The sequence below is a fragment of the Anticarsia gemmatalis genome, chromosome Z (assembly GCF_050436995.1).
Source record: "Anticarsia gemmatalis isolate Benzon Research Colony breed Stoneville strain chromosome Z, ilAntGemm2 primary, whole genome shotgun sequence".
In the NCBI taxonomy this organism is placed as follows: domain Eukaryota; kingdom Metazoa; phylum Arthropoda; class Insecta; order Lepidoptera; family Erebidae; genus Anticarsia; species Anticarsia gemmatalis.
This window is the reverse complement of record NC_134776.1, coordinates 20,460,689-20,480,522: the sequence shown is the minus strand read 5'-3', so window position 1 is coordinate 20,480,522 and position 19,834 is coordinate 20,460,689. Positions and strand designations below refer to the sequence as shown.

Genomic DNA, 19,834 nt, shown 5'->3' with positions numbered 1-19,834 from the left:
GTCATCGAGAAATTTTGTATGATAATCTGATCAGTGCCTCTGACGGGTGTCGGAGGAAATATTTTGGCAGTACATTCTAAATGTCAGAATTTCGATAGCTAGCCGGTTGCCGGTAGTCGATAGTAGTAGAGAATTGAGCTATAGATACCTAAATACATAAATCGTTTGTAGGTGTTTCGACGCGGCGAGCAGTTAAAAGCCGTGGCGTGTGCTCACACGTCGTCTCTACTACAATCCGACAACTTAGAAGAGAGCCTTGGTATAAACGACTTATCTAGATTATATAATACTCAATATCAGTCAGCTCACCAACAGCTGCAAATTCCGGATTCCACTGTTGTTCTTATCTATACTAATATTATAAAGCTGAAGAATTTGTTTGTTTGAACGCACTAAGATTAGGAACCACTGATCCGATATGAAAAATGATTTCAGTGCTAGATAGTCCATTTATCGAGGTAGGCTATATAACATCACGCTACGGCCATTAGGAGCGGAGTAGCAACGAAAAATGTCACGAAACCGGGGAAAATAATGACCCATTTTCTCTTATGTGACGCCAACGGAGTTGCGCGGGTCAGCTAGCCTACAATAAAATATTTTAATTGCGTCTATTGTTTTATATATCATTACATAAGCTTATTAAAGCGTAAGAACCGGCGCAACTCAATACACAAAGAAGATTTTTATCGATGCCTGCGCCAAGAATGGAACGCTACAAGTCCAGAAGATTGTGCAAACCTTGAAGGTCTGTACTGGAAAGAATAGCTGTTTTTATTGCAAAAGGAATGGGTCCACTAAATATTAATATTGCAGTAATAAATAAGATTAAAAACTTCCCTTCGTCCCATTTCATTCCAAACTTGTAACCCAAATACATCTGAACAGTATTGATATTGCTCAATACTTTTGGCGAAGGCTGTATCCCCAGAAGGTTACATACAAAAAATCACGCTTTTTTCCGTAGAGGTAAAATATTAGCACAGATTAGTGTAATATTAAACGTAACAAAATTTATGTATCATGTTGACTACGTTGAAATCCAGCGGTGATGAATGTGACTACTAAATCAGGTCTCAGGTTCAAACCCTGCGTCAAACAATACAATAGCATACTTACAACCAGTTCCACAGCTTGTGAAGAGCTATCAGATAGCCTACCTACAAGATAAAGTGACAATTATAGTATGTTTTTTTTTGATTACTTATCCGAACTATTAAAACTAGGCCTCAAATATTTGTCGTGTAATATGTCACCTTACTCACATGACGACGGTGTGGCAACGTGACATGTCAATATTAACTGCTTGGATACGTGAGGCAGGGCTCTTCACCCGCAGCCGTGTGTGGAATCGGTTCTCACTCAGATTTTCTTTTAATAGTTATGTAGCAATGATTCTGTTCTGAGCCTGCTTGTTACAAAAGTTGTGTCTGTTGTTTGTTTAGAAGTGTGTTTATCAATTGTCTGGTAAACAAAGTACAAGTTCTGGTTTTATTTGCAATAAGATGACCGTGTACACGGCCATGGGTTTAAATTGTGTTATGCCACACTACTCATTTCATTATGATGTGTGTATTTATCGTAAGAAGTAGATATGTCTTATTGGATAATGTGTATTTTATAAGATATTCTCCGGTTTATACGGGTCTGTCCAAAATAAAAAATAGTTTCAAAAAAATATCTTTTATTTCTTAAATCATGTCTTAACAATAGCTGGTAAAGTGAAAGTACATAATTAATGACCAATTAAAGTACATATCATACAAAATGACATTTAGTTACATCTTGTCATGTAGATACATGCACTAAGGCAGGTACACCACTCTGGATCTTCTGATCTTCATCTGCAATGAGAAAAGGTAAGAATTAGAGTAGAGAAAGTTTCCAGCGGCCAGTGTGGTAGACACTGGCCGCTGGAAACTTTGTCAGAAATGTTCATTCTATGATAGTAAATAAAATAAATAATTTTAACCCATTACTGTCCCACTGCTGGGCAAGGGTCTCCTCCCGTAATGAGGAAGGGGTTAGGCATGCAAGGTTTCCTCACGATGTTTTCCTTCACCGTTGGAGCATGTGATAATTATTTCTAATACACACATAACTTCGAAAAGTCATTGGTGTGTTGCCTCGGGTCCAAACCTGCGACCACTTGCGTGGGAGGTGTCAACTTATACCACTCGGCTATCGCTGCTCGGTTTTATGATAGGTAAGTCTACTAAAACGTCAAAAACCTTCGACTCGGCTCTGTTGTTCGGCTTGCGGAAATGAGGTTCATCTACATTTTAAACATATTTATACATAAACAGTTCATTTGATGTAATAAATACGAGTACCTATGTGTCTATGTTTGTGTCTATGCCTATTTGTCAGGACAGTCAGCTTCAAAATTATGTGGTACACTATTACATTTCGAAATCATTTTTATCAATGAACAATGTGAAATTACTTTTGTATACTAAATTCAAAGTAATTTTAAAATCACTGTTCATTACTTGTTGACTAGAAATAGTAAATTGATCCTAAAGTAAGAAGTTCAAATTTAGTATAGAGGTTAAATAAGAAGTTACAGAGATATTTTTTCTGGAAATTCCCCCAATGGGATTGAAAGCCTAGAAAAGCTAGTTCAATATAAGATATTAAGACAGTATTTTCTTACCAACTTCAAGCCAACCCATGAATGATTGCAGTGAAGCGTCCGTAGCGTAGAAAAAGATGACGTCCTCGCCCCGCTCACCCTCGCCGTGGTCATGGGTTCAGCTCCCATACATAGCGCTTCAAAACAGTTGTTATGTCTTCGTTATCTGCACAGAAACAAAAATAAAAATTATTTATTTGTTTGTATAAAAGGTTGTTTTATTGCCTCTGTAAGCGCTAAATACAGGAGCACACAATTGCGAGGTGGCAGTATGCAGTTGCAGTAAGTACTTAAATATAATCAGGGGTAAGTAAAAAAATAATAAATATTATACGTGCATAAAATCACGTTCTTTTCTCATGAAAAAATAAAATGTGTTAAAAGACAAGCATATACTTTGAGCGTCAATAATATGTATGCTTACAACATCACCTTTTTGGGATAACTTTACCAAAATTGCAACTGTATATTGCCTTCAAGTTTTTATTGATAAATAACGAATGTTGAATTAATGTTTTCTTACAAAAACAAACGATTGTGAATATAACATATTTTTGAAGCTAACTGTATCTAAAATACAACTTTGATTATTAATTATATGATGAGTTAAAGCATTGTTTTTGGTGACCCCTGTAACGAATGTAAAATCACACAGGGATGATAATAATATTCCATTTTTAAACTTCTTCTTCTTGAGAGCAGTGATAGCCGATTGGTATAAGTTGACCGCTCCCACGCTAGTGGTCGCAAGTTTGAACCCGAGGCAACACACCAATGACTTTTCGAAGTTATGTGTGCATTAGAAATAATTATCACATGCTCCAACAGTGAAGGAAAACATCGTGAGGAAACCTTGCATGCCTAAAATTTGTTTAATAGATTTATTGAGGGTATGCAAAGTCCCCAACCCGCACTTGGCCAGCGTGGTAGACTTGAGGCCTGACCCCTCCCTCATTACGGGAGGAGACCCTTGCCCAGCAGTGGGATATTAATGGGTTAAATTTACTTATTATAAATTTTAAACTTTTTCTACCGTAAGAAAACATTCGGTCCCTAAACTCAGTCTTTGCTACTGTATACAAACGAGTAACGTATGTAACCTACATCTTAACCTAATAAATATTGATCACAGCTCCGCTACGAGAGGGTCACGGTCACAAGGGATGTTGGCGTGAGGGTTCATTCCACCCTCACCTTGAATACGTTGGCGCTCGTAATCAGTTGCGTGTGAAACGATCAGTGGGTTAAGCAACACTAGGCTCGGTCATCTTACAGATTATTTATTAGGAGCAGTGAAGCTAGCCATACATATATTATGAACTTTTCACGATTTTTTTTCCACGAAAAAGTGTTTTTTTTAATTTGTTTGTTTTATTAGCTTGTGCTGCGACTTCGGTCACTTTTATGATCTTAAACAAATTTAATAAAATATTTGTAAGAAAGTTGCACGTCCAACTTATTAGGCATCTATGCATCTCAATGACAAAAGATAGTAATCGCCCCAAATTTCATGCAAGACTCGGAGCAGGATAAACCAGAGCCGGGATATTTATCAAGATGGATATACGGATGTTTGTTAATCTTATATAAATCTTATACTCGAGTGTTGCTACACTCGAGTATAAGGAGAGATTTTTTCTGCGTAAAACATACATATGTTCTTGCAGGCCATGTTCCATGGAAAGCCCAAGGATCAGATATGTAGCTAGTACAATCGCTCCCAGTTTGCTCGAGAACGCAGGCCGGGAGAAACCTAGGGCCCGGACATTTAGCTGTATCGATCCACCGTGCACACATTTGCACCACAAAATGCAGTATGCACACACACACATGCACACACCCCATAAATCACCACGCACCTGCGTGTTCAACACTATCAATCAAATATGAACCTAACGTGTATAGAATTAAAATCAAAAGTAGGAAATGCTGTGTTACGGGGTTCTCATTGCGAAACGTCCAGCAAGGAGCCCACGTGTTATTCCGAAACAAAGGTAGAGTTTAAACTCATGAAAACAAAGTTTTATTTATAGGTATTTTATAAAGCTGAAAGGTTTAGTTTTAGTATGCGCTAATTTTAGGAATAATTAGTTCGAATAGAATGTACATATCTGCTTTATTAAAATTTAAGTTATAAGTTATAAAACATCACCCTAAGGGTAAGAGGAAAATCGGAAACAAAAAATGTTGTGAAAATGGATAATTCTAAAATCTATTAGAGCTTTTCTCTGAAAACCTGTAATAAATTTCGCAAACAAGTAAAGTCCACGCAGATAAAGTCGCGGGTGGCCGCTAGTGCATATAGATCATAGGTATATACGACTCCACTCTATCACTGCTAAGTAATAACTTTGAAGTCATTGATGTACTGACTTGGATTTATACCCTCGACTACTTCCTTCTTGATTTATTTATTTACAAGATGATTGAGCAGTAGCTCGATTCTCTACTACTATCGATTACCGACAACCAGCTAGTCATCGAGAAATTTTGTATTAAAATCTATTCAGCGCCTCTTATGGTCGTCGTAGGAACTATTTTGGCAGTACATTCTAAATGTCAAACTTTTGATACTCGGCAGAACCGAGTGTACAGAATTGCGCTACCGCTCCTTAACACAACCGACCAACAATAAACAATTTGTGAACTTCCTCTAAAAACAATTTACTACTATAAATAAAACGCTCTCTCTTTCAATCTTTTCAACAGTAATAACAAGGACCCTATCTAACCTACATCAAAGCCTTATAAATATTTATCACGTTTCAGCTTCAGCGCGAGGGTCACGGTCACAAAGAATATTAGCATTAGGGTTCGTTTCACCTTTACCTTGAACTCTGTTGGTTCATACACGAAGTAATAATATTGTAAAGTTTACTAATAATATAGAAGTAAGAGAAGTTAGTAGGGATCGTAGCAATTGGCGTTCTTAAGTCACTATACACACGGTCTACTAAGAGATATAAAATGTGTAAGCAGTCTAATAAAAGGCGTTAAGATATAGATAAATTAAGTATGTTTCATTTATTAATTCCCCAACCCGCACTTAGCTAGCGTGACGAATTTAAAGCCTATCCCCTCCTTCATTCCGAGAGGAGACAATTGCCCTGTAGTAAGACATTAATGGGTTGAATTAATATTACTTATTTATTGAAGTATAATTTTTAAGATAGATCGAATATGGTTCGATACGGATCTTTGATTCTCTTTCACGCAGAAAAAAGTCTCCTTATACTCGAGAGTAGCATGAAAACATACATGGATTCTATCAGGACACATTATTTCATGAAAACCCATGCCCGGATAGCTAGCTAGTACAATCGCCCTCACTTTGATGGAGTCGAGAGAGATCACGAGCCGGGATAAACCCTGGGCCCGGATATTTAGCTGTATCGATCCATCGTGCACACATTTGCACAACATAATGCAGTATGCACACACACACACATGCACACACCCCATAAATCACCACGAACCTGCGTGTTCAACACTATCAATCAAATATGAACCTAACGTGTATGGAATTAAAATTTAAAGTAACAACAGATAAAATCAATGCTGTGTTCCGGGGTTCTCATTGCAAAGGACCCAGCAAGGAGACCACGTGGCATTCGGAACAAAGGAAATACTTATTTTACAATCTCGAATAGCTACAACGGCTAAAGGGGATGATAAATAAGGGGTCTTGAGTTAACCTTCACCTTGAACTCTTTTGGTTCATGTACAAAGTAGTAATACTATTTTAGGGGGTACGGCGAACATTATGTTTTAATTATAAAAAAAATTAAGTGTCCTAGCAGGCTATAAATGTTACTGTTATTTTATAATAAAAAAATAGAACAGAGCGAAGTGGAAAAGAATGATCAGGAAGGCCACCATCGTCATTTAAGTTCTATCACCACGTAAGTCATTTTCAGAATCTTTTCAAGAGAGTAAGCTTCAATTTCGTCTTTCTAGTCTCTAGCCAATGACATCAAAACTGCCAAAAAATTACTTACATGGTGATAGAACTTAAACGATGAAAGAGAGGTATTTTCATATGAGAAAGATTAATATAGACTGACAGGATTGCCATGTTGTATGGCAATATACAACTTGGCAATCTTGCCAGTCTTCTATGGGCATTATCTGAAGACACCGATGCGAAAGCATATATGGGCGCCATCTGTCGGCAGTCCTTATGAACTACTAATTTTTACACCGATTTTCACAGAATTCAAGTTTGTATTTCAATTAATTATAGCATAAATATGGTAAGTAAATAATAGTTAGTAATAGTTGTTTCAGGTCTGGTTGTACTTTGTGTCTGTAGTTTGTATGTTCGTAAAAGTTCCTGCGACACAAGAGCAGTTCTTAGTGCGGGAGTTGTTTTTAAAAAACAAAAACTTGTTATATTAGAAGTTGTAATTGGTGTTGCTGGTGAAGTCAAGGCGGTGGGAGCAGTATGTCGTTCACTTCCACCTAGACCTGGTACGAGAGAGTGTACTGTCACGGTATCCTACGATAATTTTGGAACAACCAGCATTTTCCCATAATTAACATTTTACAATAAATCATTTCAATATCGTTGAGAGATTTAATTTATATAGCCATGGTGCTTGTAGCATCTGCGACACTATGTCTCAAAAAAATGATTGAGATAATGCATCAATTACGATTATAATTAATTATAAAGATTTATTTAATTCATTGTTATTTTTTATTAAAAAAATCTACAATTCAAATGCACGATAGTCCATAGTACCAAGTGTACGAATGAATTAAGGATAAGGTACTTTATTTATTTATGATTAATATTTACAATAATATTTTTTTTATTATCTACAACAACAAAATAAATTTACACATAAATACAAATAGATAAAAAATAAAATAAAATATTAAAATAAGGTTAAGTTATGTTTTTCTTTAGTGCAGTAAATAATGCGTGGATTTTTTATTCTAAACTGCTATTAATATTTGCTAATATGGTGGCTGGTAGCAGGACAACGCCCGGGTATTTTGCTGCATCGATCTTTATCCTTGCCAGTGTTGCAAGACTAAGCAATTTTCCCATAAATTTACCGAAATCAGTTGCCACTTGAATATGGATTTCCACTTCTTCACAAAGTCTTGATTTTATGGGACTTTATTAACTTATATAAATTACGTTACACATGATGTTATTGTTAGATTTAGATAAACTTTCAAACTAATTAAATGTGAATATGAGGAACAATTAAAAGTGATCATACATCTGCAGACTAAAAATCAGTGTCACGATTGTCAAATTCAATGTTTTGCATCATTGGTCAAGCAAAGTTGTATCGTGAAAATAGGTTAGGATAGGTAGAATCTATACATTTCACCATCTCTTGCATCTATTTAAAAAGTTCCAGTAAAAATGAATATAATTAAACAATTCACACAGGGTCATCTAATTCCAAACTAAGCAGAGCTTGTACAATGGTAACAAAAATACTCAAAAACATATTATGTTTATACAAATACATATTATATACTTAAATAGACAACCAGGTTCAGAACAGTTACTCGTATTCATCAAACATTTATAGAATTCACACACACCACACGCGGCGCTACGCTTATAGCGGCGTGTTGACAACGGTAAGCGATTACCACGCACCAAACATGCAGGAAAAACATATATTATCGAGTCTCGAGAAGATCTCTTCATCAACTTTATCAGCTATTTTGTGCCCATTGCAAACCATTAGCCTTCTCCCACTAGTTCCCTATTCTATACGATCTTTCTCCAGGCAGTCCCGACTAATTGTCGCTTAGATCTACTTAACAACTTGTGGAGGAACGAGGTGATCATGTTCCTCCAACCAGGCGAGGTGATCATGCCTGGTGGGCCTAGCCTGCCCGACTGTTGTAGTCGGGAACTTGTATATATATTCAATTGCAGTGCAAATTTCGATAGCGCGATTCAGGACGTGTGACGTCAGTCACACTGCGCGTGGTGATTGTTTGTGGTGACAGTAGATGTCGCTGTATGTAGCGATCCGCTACAAACTTAAGAAATGCGTTTCCAACCATTCAGTTGAATACGATCTTTTTGGTTTATACGATGTTAAACAAGTATTATTGACGACGACATTAACACACTGAAAAGTACGGATAATATGAGTGATGTGTTTATTAAAATAAATCTAGATCTTAAGTTTGATGGAAGAATATTACAATACAATGTCTTGTTACTAGACCCTGTCACTAGACCTTAACACTAACCTTTTTATTCATAAACGCACTATAAACCTATTTTAGTTAAAAAAACTACTATAATATGTTTTCATTTCACTAAGGTTTCTCAGTTTCTCAGGTTCACTAAGGTTTTTTTTTCATTTCACTAAGGAGTGAAAAAACAAAACACTTTATAAGCCTTGCATAAATTCATATATTTTTATGAATAAGTGGGTAAGTCTATAATTCCATTAAATGTAACCTTTTACTGTTTAAAGCCTCTGAAGTTCAATCTATCATGGTCCAATCATTATCACATACATTACACTTGCGCCCATTGAGTACCGAGAAATTGACGATTACAATATATTGCATAGTTTCTACGACACCCGCTAGAGGCGCTGAACCGATGGTCATACACAATTTTTCGATAGCTTGCCGAGCCTACACAACAAACGTGAACAACAATTTTTTGATGAATTAGGGGTAAAGACATTTAACAATTTGTGTACTAAAATGTACCAATTATTATTTTTATTGGAAACTTTAAATTATCGTCTCGCAACACTGTCGTTGCACACAAACAAAGTGCACTCACATATGCAAAATCACGCAATAAATCATCACGCACCTGCGCGTAAGACGCTATCAATCAAATATGAACCTAACGTGTCTAGAATTAAAATTACAAATGTACTAAATATTAAAAGCTCTTGAGACAAAATCAATAGCATATTTTCGGGGTTCTCAACAGGGAGCGTCTGCTGGGTACGAACAAAGGAAATTATTTAATGTATGAAAATAAGCATTTTACAAGACTTTTAACTTTTAAGACAGTAATATACGAATTAGTCCATTGAAATGTTACATGAGATTTACATTTATTAGAGGACGCAATTTTATTTTTGGAACATATAGGGGGGGTCAATAGAAGTTTAACTTGAAGTTTGTGGGGTCGCCACCCTTGTCCCCCGGCCGCCATCTTGGAAAAGGGGGTGAAAACACTTTTTCGCTATATTTCGGAAACTATGCGTCTTACAATGACATTATAAAAGCATAATTTGTAGCAAATTATTTTGTCTACAAATTTGTTTCATAACTTTTTGCCCTAAATTAACAATTAAAGAAGTTATAAGCAAAAAAGTGCAATTTTTTTATAATTATTTTCTTTATTGCTCTATAACTTTTTTTAGCGACAGCCGCGTGGATGGATCTCTGAGGTTAAGCCACGCTTGCCGAGGTTGTTTTGTGGATGGGTGACCATCTTACACATATCGAGTTCCTCCCTGTTTCGGAAGGCACGTTAAATTGTGGGTCCCGGCTGTCATTTTCGAAGATATTTGACAGTCGTTAACAGTACTCAGAAGCTTGAAAGTCTGACAACCAGTCTTAACCAGGGGTATCGTTTTATATCCCAGGTAAATGGGTTGTGGAGGTCAGATAGGCAGTCGCTACATGTAAAACACTGGTATGCAGCTGCATCTGGTGAGACTGGAAGCCGACTCCAACATAGTTTGGAAACAAGGCTAAGCTGATATGAATAAATTAAAAAAAATAACTCAAACCAATCTTGTAGAGTATTTTTCGAGGAAAATTTTGCCTTATATATTTTTTTCATTTCATTAATTAGAAACTCAGTAACAGCGCTCCGAAATAGACCGGATTTGGAAAGAAAATTTTTGTAAAAAAAATTTCACTAGTTTGCTTATAACTTCTTTAATTGTTAATTTAGGACAAAAAGTTATGAGACATATTTGTAGGCAAAATAATTTGCTACAAATTATGCTTTTACAATTTTATTGTAAGACGCATAGTTTCCGTGATATAGCGAAAAAAGTGTTTCTACCCCCTTTTCCAAGATGGCGGCCGGGGGACAAGGGTGGCGACCCCACAAACTTCAAGTTAAGCTTCTATTGACCCCCCCTACATGTTCCAAAAATAAAATTGCGTCCTCTAAGAAATGCAATATTCGGCCCTCAAATTGTAACATTTCAATGGACTAAATGGTGATTGCTCTGCTCTTGCTGAATAGTGACTGGTGAAGTCTCGGGTTCGGTCCCCGAGTCGAACGAAGTGATATTAGGCATTCTAATTTATGCTAAATGATTTCAATACATGCACTGGACATACATATTTTAAATATAAACACATAAACACTAATAACGTTGTTAAAAAAATGTTTATTGACAGTAACAATAATAAGGTATCAACAATCATTAAACCTTAGATTTAAATAGATTGGTGAAACATATTTTTTTCAACAGGCCGATGCCTTTTGAAAAAAATATGTTTCACCAACTGCCTAAACTGGAAATTCTCAAAAATATTACGACTTTCGAAAAATCTCGAAAGCTATTAAATAAGGACTAGAATACTTCAAGGGCGACTAAAGAACATAAGTCAAAATGTCTAAATTTACAGGAACAAAAAAAACGTTTTTTATTCCGTCTTGGAATTTTCAAATTGTGCGTGGCTGATAAGGTACACCACTTAGTATGCTGGGAATTATTTCTCAGTGACTTAAGTGCTTTAGTCAGATGGCGTATTGAATTATTTGAAGTCGAGAGACGTAATAAAAAAAATATCGAATTTTTTGACTTATGTTATTTAGTCCGCCGATCCTACATATTTTATAGGCTCAGTTTGTTGCATATAAACGCTGCAAACCACTAGTTCTAGTCTAGTTCCCAAAAAAATCTGGAAATAAATTAGTCTTAATCTTTATTCAATATAAAAGGTAAATAGAAATTCTCCACAATATACCTAACTTCTTCGAAATATTTTTTCAAATTCACCTGCCCGACTTTTCGTTAGTAAATATGTTTGTTTAAGTCATTAACCGCATGTTGACAATATAATTACATTTCATTCTAATTGCAATTAGCAATTTTAACATCCCAGGATTTACACTACTAGACTAAAAGCCTTTAGAACGTTGGTTCACGCACGCAATAATATTTAACATAAACCATCACTTAAAACATCGTTAATTCACGCATGAAGTAGAGTAACATTTCTATAAATTCAAGTATATAGTTGTAATGTTATCCCAAATGTTGGTTACCTAAATATACTAGTACTTAAATATAAGACTAAGAGGCTAGAAACTTGATTACTATCAGCCGCATATACCACTGGTTTCTGAGATACATTTAGCGGTATAGCGGTATATATGACTTTTCCCATAGCGATTAGAATATTATAAGGTCGTTATTACTAGTCTCTGCCTCTAATAGAATGGAATGGAATCACTGAACGCCCAATTATAGATAAGTTTGAAAGTCGTGCGGTGAGCGTGGCGGGACGGTAGCGTGGCGGGACGGTAGCGTGGCGGGACGGTAGCGTGACGGGACGGTAGCGTGGCGGGACGGTAGCGTGGCGGGACGGTAGCGTGGCGGGAACGCGACGGGACCAATGTGGATACGGAGATCTTAGAGCTTTATATTTTGCGTTTCGCCAAATTATTTTTGTTTATTAATAATAATAAGTCTAGTCCTCATTAAAAGATAAAATTAATCAATTATTATCTATGTCTTCACCTAATACTTACTCGATTATAGCCGTATTATATGTATAATTTCCTAAATTCATGCAAAGAGAACAGAAACATACTTATAGAGTGTTGTAACTACTTTCGCAACTTAACGTAAAAACTAAACGTTACAAGATCCTTATCAAAATTAATACATTAATTAACTTGCCCCGGTTTCTGAGGTATGTTTAACGGTAGTTTATCTATTCAATTGCGTTTAGACTAAAAACCGCTATTCAATAGATAAACTACCGCTAAATGTACTCAGAAACCGGAGATAAGTATTTTGTAGTTACCTAGTAGTTCACGCTTTAGGAAGGAAAAGAATGGATCTTCTTGGATGCGGTTACCCCAAAACAGAAGACTATAGGCTACTACCGATGGGGAGCATAATAAAACTGTTAAGGTTTTCTCTGCCCCCCAACGTCTAGAGTAACAAAAGGAGGGGGTGACACAAAGGGTCAACAGTGGTCAAACAGTCTCTTTTGAACACACATTTCATGCTATTTAAAACTTTTTCTTTTTTAAAAAGACAACTCACGCACTAAGATTTTCTCTAGTGACGCGGGGACTTTCACAAACACACAAACAACAGACACAAAGTACAACCAGACCCGAAACAATTATTTGTGGATCGCACAAATAATTGTCCCGTGTAGGAATCGAACCCGCGACCTCCCTACGCAATGGTAGTGGCGTGGTGACCTAAACCACTGCAAACCACTACGGGGGCAGTCATAAACTCTAAAACGAAACAAATTAAATAAACCATTAAATTGTAGTAAGATTTACTAGGAGAGAGAGTAGGAGATTAGGTTGTCAAGTAAAGAAATTGAGGTCTGAGTGAGTCTCATCGGATACCAGTATTTTACATGAAGCGATCTTACTACCATCGGACTTCCACAACTCAGTTACCTGGGTTAAACCACAAAACACAATGATCATAATAATATTACTGTTATGTATACAGAGTTACGCACTTGAAAATATGATATCTGAAAATCTACTCTAAATGAAACCACATTCACAGCCACGACATTTTAATAAAAAAAAGAAAACATCAAAAGCCCTTTCTTCTAATTTTAAAAGAAATAATTACTCATTATATGATCGTTTTAATTATAATAGTACGTATAATCTAAGAACTAAGAACTTTGTGGAGCCCTCTACGTTAGGTTTGCAGTTGACTGTCTGATACAGCCTTATTTTGGAAATATAAAAAAAACATCATAATATATCTATACTTATAATAAATCTGTAGAGAGGTCAAGGTCAGATTTTTTCCTGTCTGTATGTTACGCTGCCACGTAAAAACTACTCATTAGAATGCACTGAAATTGGTATATGCATAGAATAAGTAGTGGAGCAACTTATAGGATACTTTTTATCGTATAAAATTTCATATATTTTTAGAAAATTGAAAAAAATACGTATAAGTCGTTTGAACCTACGTTTCCCTATAGAGACCTTAGATGGCGTTGCAATCCATTTCACAACATTCGCATAGTGAACGCGGCCCCGACCGTATCCGATACCTGTTGTCGCACCAACCAATAGATGGCGTTATAGTCTGCGACAAAGCATGTTTTTCCTTATTAATTTTATTTTGATGGCTTAATTGTAAAAAAAAATACCTTTGAAACAGGCTATACATTTATAAGATTTTCAAACGTAAATGTTGTATGATATATTACACAAAAATGTGGGTTTACGTGGGTCCGGTGCGGTCGGGATATCCTAGATGGGAAACAGAGTAATTTCGTTTGTTGCCGTTGTTCGCCGCAACTAACAGATGGCGTTGCAGTTCGTAACACATAACCAAATTAATTTGATGCATTAAGGAAATAAATTGGATAGCTATGAAACAGACTATGTGGTAAGTTTTAAAAAATAAACAACGGATGATATATAAAAAATAATTACGGGTTACGCGGTTTCGGACGTATCATCGCAAGTATACATTATTACGCGTGTGAAGAGCTCCGGCGCAGATAGGTCTGTCTGTAGCTATAATAATATTCTGAATCCAGACGGGTAAGCAATGGTCAGTCTATAATAAGGTATTATGTTTTACACTGTAAACTGATACGGATACAGACGAGAGAGGAAAAGAAGGTAACCACAGGAAATCAGGCCTGCCTGAGCCTGTGTCACATTGTGTGTCCCTTTCGTAAATAACCATTAGATGACAAAGAGTTGTTAGCATTTTTATGTGTAGGTGTATCGAGTGCTTCGCAATTCGCGTGCTCAAACGAATAAGCAACAGTACGAAATTCACGCGAGCGGAGCCGCACGGGTCAGCTAGTTATAATCTAAAACCCTGATTATATCTACATACATACATAACATCACGCCTCCTTCCCATAGGGGTAAGGGTAGAGATAAAAAGATAGATTTAGATTGTTGGTAAATATTATTATAATGTATAGTATTTCTACTGACTTTGGATTGTTGGTTACATCTGAGTTCCAACATTCATACGTATTCTATAAACGAATGAAAGTGATTTAAAAACTACTATTTGTTAGCTGCACATAAGCTATAAAATCATACCTCGTACATAGGTTCGCTTGATAGCGCATCTCAGTAGATAACGTATTAAATTATCTGAAGACGAAAAAAGCCACTTCTGAAAATTATCTTGAGGTATTTTTTCCAGTTTTATCATTTCCTATATTAATAGGTTGTGTGTGATGTGTTAAAAAATACAAAATGAAATAATCTCTAATTTAAGGTACTTAAACAAAAACTACGTCATTATGTACCTACGACATCCAGACAGGCTTTGAAATCATAATTAATTTCGAATCGCAAAGCCCTTTGAATTCATCCAAATAATAACATTGGAAGGCACCCCGCCGTACATCTCTATAGAAATAATTTCTATAGCACGTGTCTAGACAGGGGATCAAATTAATACGACATCAAAGGATACAGCCGGAGTACAAACACATACAAACTTCCATACTGAGAATAAAAATACGCAAGTCTGTTTGTCTACTACTTTAGGTAAATTACCAAACCGAATCCGATGAAATTTAGCAAAAAGATAGTTAGTAGAAAAGTTAGTTAGTTGGATAAGGACTTAAACGTTGACATTAGTCATATTATAACCCCAGCCACAGCCACAGCCTGGTTCAGCTGCACCGAATCCGATGAAATATTACAGGAAGATAGTTGAATGAGGAATCAAATATAGACATATAGATATATATATATATATTTTATAACCCTTTAAAATAGCCACAGCAGTTAAAGCCGAGTGGTCTAAGCATACATCTCCCACGCAAGTGTTCGATGGTTCGAACCCGAGGCAACACACCAATGACTTTTCGAAGTTACAAATTATATGAATTGCCTAACGGTGTAAGAAAGCATCGTGATGCAACCTTGCATGCCAGTTCTTTAACGCATTTCTTTATGGGGGTGTTAAGTCCCCAACAACTTGGCCAGCGTGGAGGACTCAAGACCTAATCCTTGCCTTATTACGGGAGAAGACCCCAGCCCAGCAGTGAGACATTAATATGTTAAATACAAAACTCATTATAGAGTGCTATACCTATCTAATTTACTACATTTCATCATATTAATCTTTCTTCAACAGGGGTAAAAATTCGTACGCGAGCGGAACCGCGAGACCTAGCTAGTATTACCATCCACCTGTGCGTATACCAATCACTGGCGTACGTCCAAAGCAATATTGAATTCCTGTCTGGCTGCTAATTAATTCCATCCCTTTGACGATGCCGCACCGAGGGTGGATTTCGGCAATTTAATGAAGTACCACCCCAATATTCGGACAAATCTATGATTTCTATAGGACATGTCTAGACGTGGTGGCAGAGGGGGGCAGTGTTTGCTATCAAAGGCACAAAGGTACGGACAAATTAATTAACTGACCCTCGGATGCGGACATACTTGCATAAATATTCCTATAGGTCTATTTTGGGGTGGAAAGTTCTAGAACATGATGGCAGCAGGAGCGAGCGAGAGATGTTATTTTCTGTCTCCTTCGCTCTCAGGATGTAATTATCCATAGATACGGTAGTTAGGTAGGCAGGGAGGCTGTGATCCCTTAGTTACAAATATGGCTTCCCTATATGTCTGGCGATATTGATTTACGACACCGCCATGTACTTTGTACTGACAAAATTAAATGCCCTATGCAGGGTTCATTTGGTACAGTCACCGACAGCAGTGAATACACTCTTACATTTAAAATGAATGGACAGTAGTTAATTCTATACTGTCATTAAGAAATTAATCCTTTTATAAAGTATGCCGTGACACCTCATCAATATATCGAAAAAAAACCTGAAATATTTAACAGTTATTTTAATATGTTTTTCTAATATTGAAATATCACGACTATTTCCCACAGAGTTAGGCAGAGACCAAAAAACGGCATTTGCTCTGATCTGTAGAAACTTCTGCTACATTCACATCCATATATATATCTTCTCTTATAGGATCACCGATTATAAGTACTAAGCACTTGACCTTTTTGAAGGATAAAATATATTTATTACACATAAAATAGGGTTCAAGGTAACATAATAATACAAAAAATAGTGACTCCTATTTTCATTATTATATTATATGTACTATTATTATTTTAGAATTAAATTTAACATTCTCAGGCCAAACGGCTTATTCCTTCTATTATAGGGACGCCATCAAAATGATTTATGTATGACATGTATGTCTTTCTAGGAGGTACCATTCCGGCGTTTCTATATACTTACTTGATTTTACTCATCTACAGTTAAGGGAATATATTTTCATATTCCATACGGAGGCCAAATGGTAAATGCAGCGTGTCACTAATATTAGTAGAAATGTAAAATTAGCCATTGCCAAGCCATGATAATAATAATTATGGCAAACATTAAACTGTAACTGTTCGAAATATTATTATTGTGTGATTCATATAAAATGTACTACCAAATTTGTTGTAACAGCGCCCGTTGAAGGCATAGGTTGTCTTACAAATGTCGATAACTGACCGGTTTTTTATAGTTGAAGAAAATTGCCTTTCTCTGATGATAAAAAACCTAAAACAATTATGTAGCAAGGCATTTACTTCGTATCGTATTGTTTATGCATCGAGGATTTGAAAATGAAAATATATTAAAAGCTTTTTTTTCAGAATACACGACGGACGTTTATCAGTTTTCCATACAGTGAATATTTAGCTGCTCTACTTTGATACTCGATGGTATGAAAGTGCTCACCAAAAAGAAGTTTATACGAACACAAGGAGTTAGCCCCGGTTTTTTTCGGTTTGCACTTAACGTTAACAAATTATGCGCATAACCTTTTTCAAGAATCCCTATATCTATTTTGCTTACATAAAGCACTTTATTATTACTACATATCTATACTAATCTATGCTAATATTATAAAGCTGAAGAGTATGTTTGTTTGTTTGAACGCGCTAATCTCAAGAACTACTGGTCTGATTTGCAGTGTTAGATAGCCCATTTATCGAGGTAGGCTATAGGCTATATATCATCTTGCTACGACCAATAGGAGCAGAGCACAAGTAAGAAATATTACAAAAACGCGGAAAATTAAGACCCATAGTATAGATTCTCTCTTATGTGACGCAAGTGAAGTTGCGCGGGTCAGCTGGTTATTTTTAATCTTATGGTATATCTGTAGGTAATTAATTATTAATTTAGGTGAAATTATTATTTACATATGAATATTTACAAATTACTATTAGAGATACGAAATCTAAAACAAAAAAAGGAAAAGAAAGGGAGAGCCCTATGCGTCGAAGTACTCCTCCGCATCGCTGTCTACCGGGAACGTTCTCAGAATGCTGACAGCATTGCCACGTTGTATGGCAATGCTAATTCTTTGGGCTAAATAAATGCCAGCATTCTGGCCACGGCAAGTGTCGACCAGGCGATTAGCTAAAATTTATCTATCTATTGGAAATAAAATAAAAATCAAATCATATTCAGGTCAAATGCTGACACTTATGATGGTCAATGATACAAAGAGTGAATTTACCGCTATTTAGGAAGGTAGGGCCAATGAGAAGGGCTGACAAGGACAACTTTTCCAATCATACAATATAATTTTATTCTTATTTTTGTTATTTCATTTCTTGGTTTAAATAATCATATTTCCAAGCCCTTTTAAAGCGTTTATATTTATTTAGAAACAAAATCATATTTCCTTTTAATAGTAAATATATTAACAAAATTAAATTTACACGCCCTGTATAATAATCCCTGTATTCATAGCAAAGGAAGGAGTTCAATGTCCTGTCAGGACACGCCCGGGACACCTCATTGGTTTATCCCATGGAACCAATGGGGTAGACCCATACTTTTAAAATTGCACCTTATTACTTCACAATTTCAGTTCATATTTGGTTGACAGTCAATAAGGTGCATTTTGCAGTAATTATATACCGGGTCAAAAAAAAAGGAAGGTATTATGTATAGTTCGAATTATGTTTTTTATGTGTTAATTAAATTCTCTGCCTTTTGGGGACAGATTTTCAAAATTCTTTTAATGATTCGTAAAACAATGAACTATGAATATTAATTTAGGTTTTTAATTAATTTAAATTTAAAATATACAAAATCTAAAACAAAAAAAAAACATTTTTTTTGTAATTTCATGGAGTATACTCCTAAAATCTCTTACAAATTTATTTATTTAATAGATGGACACAGGCCAGTGATGACTCTTAAAATAGTTGTATAGGAATATCTTTGTTATTTGACTTCGGAGATACGCAAAAAAAGGTTACAAAAACGTACAGAATGCAAAAAACAATATTTTTTATTTATTTGTCTAAAAAACTAATTATGTCATTGGTTTTTCTTAAAAGAGTTAGAATACGATTTCAGGAGACTACGGACGCCGAACTTTACTTATAATTTATGGATATTTCATAATAAATATTTTAATGTGTAGGTACTGTTTTAGCAATCGCGGCTAAAATACTACTTATACATTAAAAGATTTATTTTATTTTAAATCGTACAAATTACTTTTATACTAAGACTATGACAAAATAAGAAAATATTTAGAAGTATTAAAAAAAACACATACATATACATGCAATTGTAAACTCTGAAACCTGATTTAAAATTAATAATAATAAATTAATAATTAAATTTTAATTTAAAAGCTATAAAAAAAAATCTGTCTGATAACTATTTATTTCAGCTTTCATGTAATAATAATGTTAGGTTTACTTAGTAAGTCGTAGTATATTTGATTTTTATGTACTTTTCAGACACCTGAAGCTTCACGCTTTCGTATAAGACATTAATGTAAAGAAGGACAATTACGTATCATCATTCTATCTCACATACAATAATTAAATTACACCACTGTAACACAAGAAATAAAATTGTTTTTAAATGAAAAAATCGCCTACAAAAATCACATAAAAAAAGGGATATAAAAACTTTCCATGCACCTTCTGTAAATACGAGATGCTTTAAATATAT

At 35.4% G+C, this 19,834-nt stretch overlaps 1 protein-coding gene across 2 annotated transcripts in view; it reads right to left on the bottom strand.

Moving 5' to 3' along the window:
- Positions 1 to 1,684: 1,684 nt before the first annotated feature.
- The window catches only part of LOC142986366 (uncharacterized), a 108,213-nt gene continuing 90,063 nt past the window's right edge, over positions 1,685 to 19,834 (bottom strand). Inside the window, exons 4-5 of one of the 2 annotated variants that reach the window (XR_012960356.1) lie at positions 2,657 to 2,801; positions 1,685 to 1,844 (exon numbers count right to left, since the gene is read on the bottom strand). The gene's annotated coding sequence lies outside the window, so the exon portion shown is untranslated. Of the gene's footprint in view, positions 1,845 to 2,132; positions 2,802 to 19,834 lie in introns of those variants that run through there. The other variant, XM_076134832.1, reaches the window with a different exon arrangement.